This window comes from Hyaena hyaena, unplaced genomic scaffold (assembly GCF_003009895.1).
Source record: "Hyaena hyaena isolate Hyena2069 unplaced genomic scaffold, ASM300989v1 scaffold_2108, whole genome shotgun sequence".
Taxonomy (NCBI): domain Eukaryota; kingdom Metazoa; phylum Chordata; class Mammalia; order Carnivora; family Hyaenidae; genus Hyaena; species Hyaena hyaena.
The window spans coordinates 55,110-66,783 of NW_024082745.1; the positions used below are offsets into that span (position 1 = coordinate 55,110).

Consider the following 11,674-nt stretch of genomic DNA (forward strand, 5'->3'; position numbering starts at 1 on the left):
GTGTGAACCTTGCTTTACCTACATCTCCTTCAAAGAAGGAAGTTTGGGTTCGAGTTTGATGACTTTTTACCTGTCTGGAGTGAGAAAACAACCGAAAGGTCAGTTACCTTCAACCTTACTCAGTAGCCAAGGTTTGCTATTTATTCCAAGCAGAAGACAACTTTAGCACCTTTTTTAATAGATTTCCCCCAGCACACAGTACAAAAGGTTAAAAAGTCCATGGAGTATAAGAAAACTCTCCCTCTAGACTAGGGTGTTTTGGAAAAGGAACTGGAAACCATATTTATTGAGGAAAGTGTTCACCATGTCCACACCCAGGACCTTTAGGTTTTCTGTCCTTTGCACTCACACCTGGGCCACTGGGCAGATGAGGAGAGCTCTCTGCCAAAGCCTCGTGATGTAACTTTGTTTTTTTTTTTTAAGCAGGCTTCACGCTCTGCACGGAGCCCAATGCACGGCTTGAGACTCACGACCCTGAGCTCAAGACCTGAGCTGAGCGCAAGAGTCAGATGCGCAACTGACTGAGCCACCCAGGTGCCCAAGTCACATTCTAATGACAAACACAAATGGCATGGAGTTACTTGTCCGATACTGCCGTCTTAGGTGAAATACTTATCCTACCCAGAAACACAAGGACACTGCATTCTGCAAAATGCATTTTGTTCATTTCTACAATTTTGGCAAACTGTGGGTTGATGGCGCTGTGATTGCTCAGTAAGTTGTATTCTTGTCTAGAAATACACATTTCCCCTCCCTCTCTGCCTAAAGACTGTGATTCATATTCCATGTAAGGATGTTATGATGGTTTACATAGAAAATCCTAGGAAACTAAAAACAAACACCAACCTCCTAGAACTGATAAATGTGTTCAGCAAAGTCACAGAATACAAGATCAAAATACAAAAATCAATTGTATTTCTATACACTAGCAATAAACATGTGGCACCAGAACTAAAATACAGTGCCATTTAAATGGTATTTTAAAAAATAACTTAGGAGCAAATCTACCTGGACATGTACGTGCAGAAAAAAACAAAACTACAAAATGCTATGAAACTAATCAAAGACCTAAATAAATGGAGAAATAGGCTGTGTTCATTGATTGGAAGACCCAGAGATATCAAGTCTTCTCAAAGTCAGATGCCGGTTTAACAGATTTCTTATCAAACTCCGGGTGAGTCTTTTGGAGTCATAACATCCTTACATGGAATATGAAACACAGAACATGAGTATTCTAAGGTTTATATGGAAAGGCAAATGAGTTAGAATAACTAAAACAATTCTGAAAAAAAGAAATAAAGTGGAAAAAATCAGTCTTATTATTTCAAGACTTATTTTACAGCCACAGTAATAAAGACCATACATTATTGGCAGAGGGATACACGTGTAAGTCAATGAAACAGTGGAGAGAATCCATAGATCGCCACATCCAAGTACAGCTAAGTGATTTTTGACAAAAGTACAAAAGCAATTTAGCAGAGGAAGGAAGGTCTTAGTCTTCTCAAAAAAATGGCGGTGAAGAAAGTTGATATAAATAGGCAAAAAAAGCATAAACCTCGACCTAAACCTCACACCTTATTTAAAAATTAACTGGAAATGATAAGTAAAATATATGGGGCACCTGGGTGGCTCAGTCGGTTGAGCATCCGACTTCAGCTCAGGTCATGAGCTCACAGTTTGTGGGTTTGAGCCCCGAGTCAGGCTCTGTGCTGACAGCTTGGAGCCTGGAGACTGCTTAGAATTCTGTTTTCCTCTTTGCCCCTCCTGCACTCACACACTCACACACACACACATTCTCTCTCTCTCTCTTTCTCTCTCAAAAACAAAAAACATAACAGTATGAAACTTTTAGGAAAAAAAAATAAGAACATCTGGAGGACCTCAGGCTTGGAGAGTTTTAGACATGACACCAAAAACACATCCATAAAAGACACATGTAACTATTTGAATTTCATCAAAATTAAAATCTTTTGCTCTGGAAAGGACCCTCTTAAGAGGATACACAGGCAAGTTACAGATGGGAGAAAATAGCTGCAAACCACATATCTGGCAAAAGATTCATACCTAGAGACTCTTCTGGCTCCGCTCAATTCCCAGTGGGGAGGCGGCCGGCTTGAAACTGCCTGGGGGCGCTCAGCCTGCGGGTTAAGAGTTAATATTTCCCGCGGTATGAATGGGACCCGCCGACTAAGATCTGGAAACGAGGCCTGGCTGGGACACAGAGCACCGCACACCTCGGCTACGACCCGGGCACAGGGAGATTGGACCCAGAAGAGGGTGTTGCAACGCTTGGTTCGAGAGGGGACTGGGGCGCCACAATCACTAAGGCAGGACCTCAGGGAATGGCCCGCGGTGACAGTGGAGGCTAAGACCCGCCTACACCAAACCACGCCCGTGCCTGCTAGAGAGGAGCTTTGTTTTTTTTGGCAGAGCCCCGGGCAAGACCAACATGCATGCACTGCCGTGATTAATTCTAGATCATTTCTTTCTATTCAGATATATTTTCCCATGTCTTATACCTGTCCCTCCCCTCTGCTGGACTGGGCGCTCTGGTCACTGGTTTGTTCCAACACTCACATTTAATCCATTCTCTAGATGTATACTCTACACCTCCACCGCGACCTTTCTATCTCTCTCTCTGGAGTAATCACACTATCTAGTTTCTCTGAGTAACATTATCCTCGTTTCTTTCTCCTCTCCTCTTACCAAATTCTCCTCTTTCTCTCTCTGAATTAAACCTCTTAGTCTCTCTGCCTGGTCATTTCTCTTCCAATTTCGCTTCCTCCCCACCCTGTCATTTCTCTCTGTGTATATGCTCTTCCATCAGCACTGCCTCCACCTGGCTCTTTATTTGTAGCTGGGAATTCTGGTTCTATGCTTTTCGACTGTCCTTTGTCTTCTGGGTTTTTTTCTTTCTTCTTTTCCTTTCCTCTTTTTTATTTTTTATTATTTTATTTTTATTATTTGTTCTTCCTCCTTCCTCTTTTCTTTTCCCTTCTTTTTTATTTTCTTTTTCTTTTTCCCTTTTGGTCTGCATGTTTGTTGGATTTGTCTGTGAGTTTGTGTGCTTTTGTTCCCTGTGTGTTTGTCTGTCTGTTTTCTTTTCCAGGGCTACCTCAAGAAACAAGCCAAAGTACACATGGTGGAGAGTCCTTAATACCACTACGAGTAGGGAAGTAAAATAACCAAAGTCTCAACAAGAGAGACCGAGAGACACCATAAAAAACACTTACTGAACAGACAGGCCCTGGACAGTCAAAGGGCCTTCTTTAATACAGCAGTCTCACAGGTGCAGAGTGGATAACAAGCTTTTAAAACTAACAAGAGACAGAAAGCTAGCCAAAATGACAAAATGGAAGAACTCTCCTCAAAAGAAATTCCAAGAAGAAATGAAAGCAAAAGAACTGCTCAAAACAAATATAAGCAACATAACTGAACAAGAATTTAGAACAATAGACATAAAATTAATCACTGGGATTGAAAAAGGCATGGAAAACATCAGAGAAACTATTGCTGCAAAGACTATAGAGCTTAAAAATAGCTGTGATGAATGAAAAAATGCTATAAATGAGATGCATAATAAAATGGAGGCATCCAATGCTCGGATTGAATAGGCAGAGAGGAGAATAGGTGAATTAGAAGACACAATTATAGAAAAAGAGGAAGCCAAGAAAAAGAGAGATACACTGATCCAGGAACATGAAAGGAGAATTGGAGAGCTCAGCGATACAATCAAATGGAATAATATCCGTATCATAGGAATCCCAGAAGAGGAAGAGAGAGGGAAAGGTCTGAAGGGGTCCTGGAACAAATTATAGCAGAGAATTTCCCCAACCTGGGGAGGGAAGTAGACGTTGAAATCCAAGAGGCACAGAGAACTCCCCTCAGATGTAACTTGAATCGACCTTCTGCACGACATATCATAGGGAAACTGATAAAATATTAGGACAAAGAGAGAATTGTGAAAGCAGCTAGGGAGAAAAGGGCCCTAACATACAAAGGAAAACCTATCAGAGTGGTGACAGACCTATCTACTGAAACATGGCAGGCCAGAAAGGAATGGCAGGAGATCTTCAATGTGATGAACAGAAAAAATATGCAGCCAAGAATCCTCTATCCAGCACGCCTGTCATTCAGAATAGAAGGAGAGATAAAAGTCTTCCCAAATAAACAAAACTTGAAAGAATTCATCACCACTAAGCCAGCCCTATAAGAAATGCTGAGGGGAACCCTATGAGGGAAATGTTACAAGGAATGCAAGGTACCAGAGACACCACCACAAGCATGAATCCTATGAAGGACATGATGACCCTAAACCCATATTTTTCAATCATAACACTGAATGCAAATGGACTAAATGCTCCAATCAAAAGACATAGGGTAGCAGAATGGATAAAAAAACAAAATCCATGTTTTTGCTGTCTATAAGAAACTCATTTTAGACCAGAGGACATCTTCAGATTGAAAGTAAGGGGATGGAGAAATATCTATCATGATCCTGGAAATCAAAAGAAAGCTGGAGTAGCTATACTTATATCAGACAAACTGGACTTTGAAGTAAAGGCAGTAACAAGGGATGAAGAAGGGCATTACATAATAATTACAGGGTCTACCCATCAGGAAGAGCTAACAATTATAAATGTGTACACACCGAATACAAGAGCACCTAAGTACATAAAACAATTAATCACCAACAGAAACAATCTTATACATAAGGATGTGCTAATAGCAGGGGACTTTAATACTCTACTTACAGCAATGGATAGATCAACCAGACAGAAAATCAATAAAGACACAATGGACTTGAATGACACATTGGACCAGATGGATTTGAGAGATATATTTAGAACTCTACATCCTGAGGCCATGGAATTCACTTTCTTCTCAAGTGCACATGGCACATTCTCTAAGATAGATCACATACTGGGACATAAAGCAGCCCTCAATAAATATAAAAGAATTGAGATCATACCATGCACACTTTCAGATCACATTGCTATGAAACTTGAAATCAACTACAGGAAGAAGTCTGGAAAACCTCCAAAGGGATGAGCACTGGGTGTCATATGGAAACCAACTTGAAAAGAAACTATTTGTAAAAAAGAAGAAGAAGAAGAAGAAGAAGAAGAAGAAGAAGAAAGAAAAGAAAAGAAAACCTCCAAAAACATCCTACTAAAGAACCAATGGGCGAATCAGGCAATTAGAGAAGAAATTTAAAAATATATAGAAACAGGGGCGCCTGGGTGGCTTAGTCGGTTAAGCGTCCTACTTTCGCATAGGTCATGATCTCGCAGATCGTGGGTTCAAGCCCCACGTCGGGCTATGTGCTAACTGACAGCTCAGAGCCTGGAGCCTATTTCGGAGTCTGTGTCTCCCTCTCTCTCTGACCCTCCTCTGCTCACGCTGTCTCTCTCTCTCTCCTAGAAATAAATAAAAAAATATTAAAAAAAAATAAAAAAATAAAAATATATAGAAACAAATGAAAATGAAAACACAACAATCCAAAATCTATGGGATGCAGCAAAGGCAGTCCTAAGATGAAAGTACATTGCACTTCAGGCCTATTTCAAGAAATTAGAAGAAGCGCAAGTACAAAATCTAACAGCTCACCTAAAGGAACTAAACAAGAGCACCCCAAACCCAGTCGGAGAAGAGAAATAATAAAAATCAGGGCAGAAATAAACAATATAGAATCCCAAAAAACAGTTGAACAGATCAATGAAACCAAGAGTTGGTTTTTTGAAAACATAAATAAAATTGACAAACTTCTAGCCAGGCTTCTCAAAAAGAAAAGAGAGAGCACTCAAATAGACAAAATCATGAATAAAAATGGACTTATTACAACCAACCCCTCAGATATACAAGCAATTATTAAGGAACACTATGAAAAATTATATGCAACAAACTAGACAGCTTTGAAGAAATGGACAAATTCTTAAACACACACTCACTACCAAAATTCACATGGGAAGAGATAGAAAATCTGAACAGACCCACAACTAGTGATGAAATTGAATCCAGTATCAAAAATCTCCCAACAAATAAGAGTCCTGGGCCAGAAGGCTTCCCTGGGGAATTCTACCAGACATTTTAAGTTAATACCCATTCTTCTCAAGCTAGTCCAAATAGAAATCGAAGGGAAACTTCTGGACTCATTCTACGAAGCTAGCATCACTTTGATTCCCAAGCCAGACAGAGACCCAGCAAAAAAAAAAAAAAGAGAACTACAGACCAATATCCTTGATGAATACAGATGCAAAAATTCTCAACAAGATACTTGCAAATTGAATTCAACAGTACGTAAAAAGAATTATCCATCATGATCAAGTGGGATTCATTCCTGAGTTACAGGGCTGGTTCTATATTCGCAAATCAATCAGTGTGATACATCACATTAACAGAAGAAAACATAAAAAATATATGATCCTGTCAATAAATGCAGAAAAAAGCATTTGACAAAATACAGCATCCCTTCTTAATAAAGACCCTCGAGAAAGTCGGGATAGAAGGAACTTACTTAAACATCATAAAAGCCATCTATGAGAAGCCCTCAGCTAACATCATCCTCAATGGGGAAAAACTGAGAGCTTTCCCCCTGAGATCAGGAACATGACAGGGATGCCCACTCTCACCACTGTTGTTTAACATAGTGCTGGGAGTCCTAGCATCAGCCATCAGACAACAAAAGAAAATAAAAGGCATCGGAATTGGCAAAGAAGAAGTTAAACTTTCACTTTTCGCAGACGACATGATACTCTACATGGAAAACCCGACAGACTCCACCAGAAGTCTACTAAAGCTGATCCACGAATTCAGCAAAGTTGCAGGGTACAAAATCAACAAACAGAAATTAGTTGCATTTTTATACACCAATAATGAAGTAACAGGAAGAGAAATCAAGAAACTGATCCCATTCACAATTGCACAAAAGACCATAAAACACCTAGTAATAAACCTAACCAAAAATAAAAGACATCTGTATGATGAAAACTATAGAATATTTATGAAGAAAATTGAAGAAGACACAAAGAAATGGAAAAACATTCCATGCTCATGGATCAGAAGAATAAATATTGTGAAAATGTCATTATTACCCAAAGCAATCTACACATTCAATGCAATTCCAATCAAAATTGCACCAGCATTCTTCTCAAAACTAGAACAAACTATCCTAAAATTTGTATGGAACCACAAAAGACCCCAAATAGCCAAAGTAATATTGAAGAAGAAAGCCAAAACGGGAGGTATCACCATCCCAGACCTTAGCCTCTACTACAAAGCTGTCATCATCAAGACAGTATGGTATTGGCACAAAAACAAAAACTGCAACATGCAGAAGAATGAAACTAGATCATTTTCTCACACCATACACAAAAATAAACTAAAAATAGATAAAGGACCTGAACGTGAGACAGGAAACCATCAAAACCCTAGAGGAGAAAGCAGGAAACAACCTCCTTGACTTTCACCGCAGGATTCTCTTACATGACACATCACCAAAAGCAAGGGAATCAAGAGCAAAAATAAACTATTGGGCCCTCATCAAGATAAACATCTTCTGCACGGCAAAGGAAACAGTCCATAAAACAAAACCGACGGAATGGGAAAAGATAGTTGCAAATGACATATCAGATAAAGGGTTAATATCCAAAATCTATAAGGAACTCACCAAACTCCACACCCGAAAAACAAATAATCCAGTGAAGAAATGGGCAGAAGATATGAATAGACACTTCTCCAAAGAGGACATCCAGATGGCCAACAGACACATGAAACGATGCTCAGCATCCCTCCTCATCAGGGAAATACAAATCAAAACCACACTGAGATACCACCTCACGCCAGTCAGAGTGGCTAAAATGAGCAAATCAGAGAACTCGAGATGCTTGTGAGGATGTGGAGAAACGGGCACCCTCCTACACTGTCGGTGGGAATGTAAACTGTTGCAGCCCCTCTGGAAAACAGTGTGGAGGTTCCTCAAAAAATTAACAATAGAACTCCCCTATGACCCAGCAATAGCGCTGCTAGGAATTGACCCAAGGGATACAGAAATGCTGATGCAGAGGGGCACATGGACCCCAATGTTCATAGCAGCACTCTCCACAATAGCTAAAACATGGAAAGAGCCTAAGTGTCCATCAGTGGACGAATGGATCAAGAAGATGTGTTTTATCTATACCACGGAATACTACATGGCAATGAGAAAGAATGAAATCTGGCCTGTGTAGCAACATGGATGGACCTTGAGGGTGTTATGCTGAGCGAAATAAGTCAGGCAGAGAAGGACAGAAACCATATGTTTGCATGTATAGGAGGATTAGGAGGAACTTAACGGAGGACCGTGGGGGAGAAGAAGGGGAAAAATACCGGGGGAGAGGGAGGGAAGCAAACCATGAGAGACTCTTGAATGCTGACAAAAACTGAGGGCTGATGGGGGTGGGGGAGGGGAAGCGGGGTGATGGGCATGGAGGAGGGCACTTGTGGGGATGAGCACTGGGTGTTATATGGAAACCAATTTGACAATAAACTACTTAAGGAAAAAAAAGAAAAGAAATAAAAATGACTCATATCTAGAATATACAAAGAACTCTCAAAACTCAGCATTAAAACAATAATTAATTTGGAGTGCCTGGCTGGCTCAGTGGGTGGATCCTCTGACTCTTGATCCCCGGGACATGAGTTCAAACCCCACGTTGGGTGTGGAGCCTACTTAATAAATAAATCAACTAGAAGGTGGGCAAAAGACATGAAGAGACATTTTGCCTAAGAGGATATACTGATGGCACATGAAAAGATGTTTAATATCATCAGTCATTTAGGATATGTGGGTTCAGAGCATGATGAGGTGTCACTGCATATCTGTCAGAAGAGTTACAATAACACATTTTATTTGTGTGACACTGGTTAAGGCTCGCCAGGACGCGGAGAAACTCGATCTGTCACACACCAGCTGATGGGAGAGGAAATGGTGCAGTCGCTCTGGAAAGCAGTCTGGTGGTCTCGGAAAAAAGCTACACGTGACACTACATACGATCCAGCAATTCCACTCCAGGCATTTATTCCAGGACCGCGAGGATTTATGTCCGCACAAAACCCTACACTATCACTCAGAGCAGCTTTGTTTCTACGAGCCCAAACTTGGAAACAACCAAAGTGTTTCCCAGTAGGTGGTTAGGTAAACACGCTGTGGTCCATCTAGTCTATGGAATACAACTCAGCAGTAAAAACAAACAAGCAAACAAACATCTCTTTGAGGTGCTCACAGACAGTGGAGAGCAGGCTCCATCAGAATCCCTCCAAAGCCTTTGGATTCATTGGTCCTGCCATTTGAGCAAAGGCTTGAAGAAGACCAGGAGCAAAACCCACAGAGGTAAGGCGTAGGAATTCTCCAGGTAGAGGGAACCATCCGAGCAACATGTTGCATACGGTGAAACGGAGAAAACCCCAGAAGAATATGCCCAGCGACGCAAGAATGCTTCCGCAGATGAGGGCAAAGAACCCGCCTCTGAAATGCAGGTCGGAGGTGGGAAAGCGGACTCAGAGAGGGCTGTGTGCAATGTGTAATATCCCTGCAGCTCCCCCCGCAGGAACACACACACACACAGACGCATCTGGAGTCTGGACCCTGAGAGAGTTGACTTGTTTACTGTGCACCAAACAGAAAAAGTGCTGGAACCAGAACCTCTTCCCTAACCCTTTGACTACTGCCCCCCGCCCCATTATGGAAAGGGCACTGTCTTCCATTCCATTATTTGAATCCAGAGGGACAAAGCCATTTTTTATTACCATTATCTAGGTGGCAGTGTTTTCCAATCTACCTTGCATCTCAAAGTGTATAAGTGTAAAATCAATAGTGAAGAAAAGGCCAAAACTGGTATCTTAATAAACGAAATAGAATGTAATAGGAGTGGGAAATATCAGAGTAAATCCCATGTAGTAAAATATTGTTTGGTTTCTCTTCCTTTCTCTCTCTCACTCGCAATAGAAAGATAGATAGACAGTCAGATGCAAGAATTGTTTGCATACTGTATTGAGTTGTGATGTAACATGTATTTCTGACTCTGGTGTGCAGTCAGAGAGTTGGAAGACTGCGCGCCCCCGCTCTGCCCCGGGAAGGGCCGCGCGCGCGGCTGGAAGCCGGGGAAGGACGCGCGCCGCCGCGGCCGCCGCTCCCTCACAGGGCGAGTGCGGCCTCGCCTCAGTATTCCTGCGGCCGGGGGTGGGGAGGGGAGGGGGAGGGGGGGTGGGCCCCGTCCACAGCCCACGGGGGGGGGGGGGGGGGGGGGGGGGGGGGGGGGGGAGGGGGGGGGCGGGGAGGGGAGGGGAGGGGCGGGGCGGGGAGGGGAGGGGCGGGGGGGCGAAGGGAAAACGAATCCGCGCAGCAACGGGCGGCGGCCTAGCCGCGCGGCCGAGGGCGCGTTCGCGCGCGTCGTCCGGAAGTTTCCGTCGGCGAAGATCCGAGGCTCGCGGCGGTCGGGACGCGCCCCGGCCTGGCGGCCTCGCAGGGGGTTCCGGGACGTGCCGACCCGTTCCGCTCCGATAGAAGCCAAAGGGACGGAGCTCCCGCCTTTATTAGTGTATCGGTTTTCCTGTATGACGGGGTGCGTGAGTTGCACGCGTGTGAGCGAACCTGCCTGCGTGCGACTGTGCGTGCGCGACGGCGCGTGCGCGTGCAGACGGCTCCCGACGGGGTCCCGCCGAAGTTCGGCCCCCGTGCAGTCCTGTGAGCCCCGCGCGGGGCGCCGTCTCTGGGCCAGGCCGTGCGGCAGCCTGCGCGCTGGCAGCGAATAGAAAACCTCCGTTTCATCCAGACGACGGGCTGCGAGGCATTCTGAGCGGGAGGCGGCGGCGGGCGGCTCCGCGACGGCTCCGCTGCCGCCCGACGCGGCCGCACGGAGGTTCGCGGCGCGCTCTTGGCCCCGCAGCGCCTCGGAAGTTCAGCAAATTAAGGGAGAGGAAAAAATTCCCGAGCTTGCACACGGGCTGGTGAGGGCCCTTGGCCACCGGCCCAGGACAGCGGACCTCGGACACGTGGAGAAGGTGACAGAATCCATTAGAAGGGGAGGGGGGTGGGGGGAGAGAAATCGTCTCAACGTCAACGACGCGATCTTTGTTATTAATAAAATGAAAATGCCACCAGGGGAAGCAGAGTGGCGCAGCGGAAGCGTGCTGGGCCCATAACCCAGAGGTCGATGGATCGAAGCCATCCTCTGCTATGAAGCCTATATGTTTGCCTCTCTCTTGTAGAGTTTTACTGAATTAGGCAATGAGCCCAAACACCTAAACCCGTTTCCAGATCTTCTAAATTAGGCAATGAGCCCAAACACCTAAACCCGTTTCCAGATCTTCTATGCTCTCCTCTAATCTGTGTTCTTCATTCCCAACTCCCTTTGAAATCCTGCTGCCTACCGGCAGACAGTTTTCAGACTCTTCCATCCAGCTGAAACTCTCAGACTCTTCCATCCAGGGTGTCCAGCAAAAGAACAATTGGAAATATTCCTTCAGTCAAGGTGGTCTTATATATAATCCAAGATTTCCTGGATAAGGAGGTGACAAACTCCATATTTACTTCTGATATCTCTTCCAGTAAAGAGATTTTCAAATGTATGAATATCTACTCGTGAGGTTTTGACTGCCTTGCATAAATGCAAACATAACTCAAACTTAAAGAATT

General features: G+C 43.8%; 1 non-coding gene across 1 annotated transcript; it reads left to right on the forward strand.

Annotated features, from left to right (window-relative positions):
* Nucleotides 1-11,144: 11,144 nt before the first annotated feature.
* On the forward strand, nucleotides 11,145-11,216 carry TRNAM-CAU. Its single transcript has one exon. It is a non-coding gene; the product is annotated as a tRNA-Met (tRNA).
* Nucleotides 11,217-11,674: the final 458 nt, after the last annotated feature.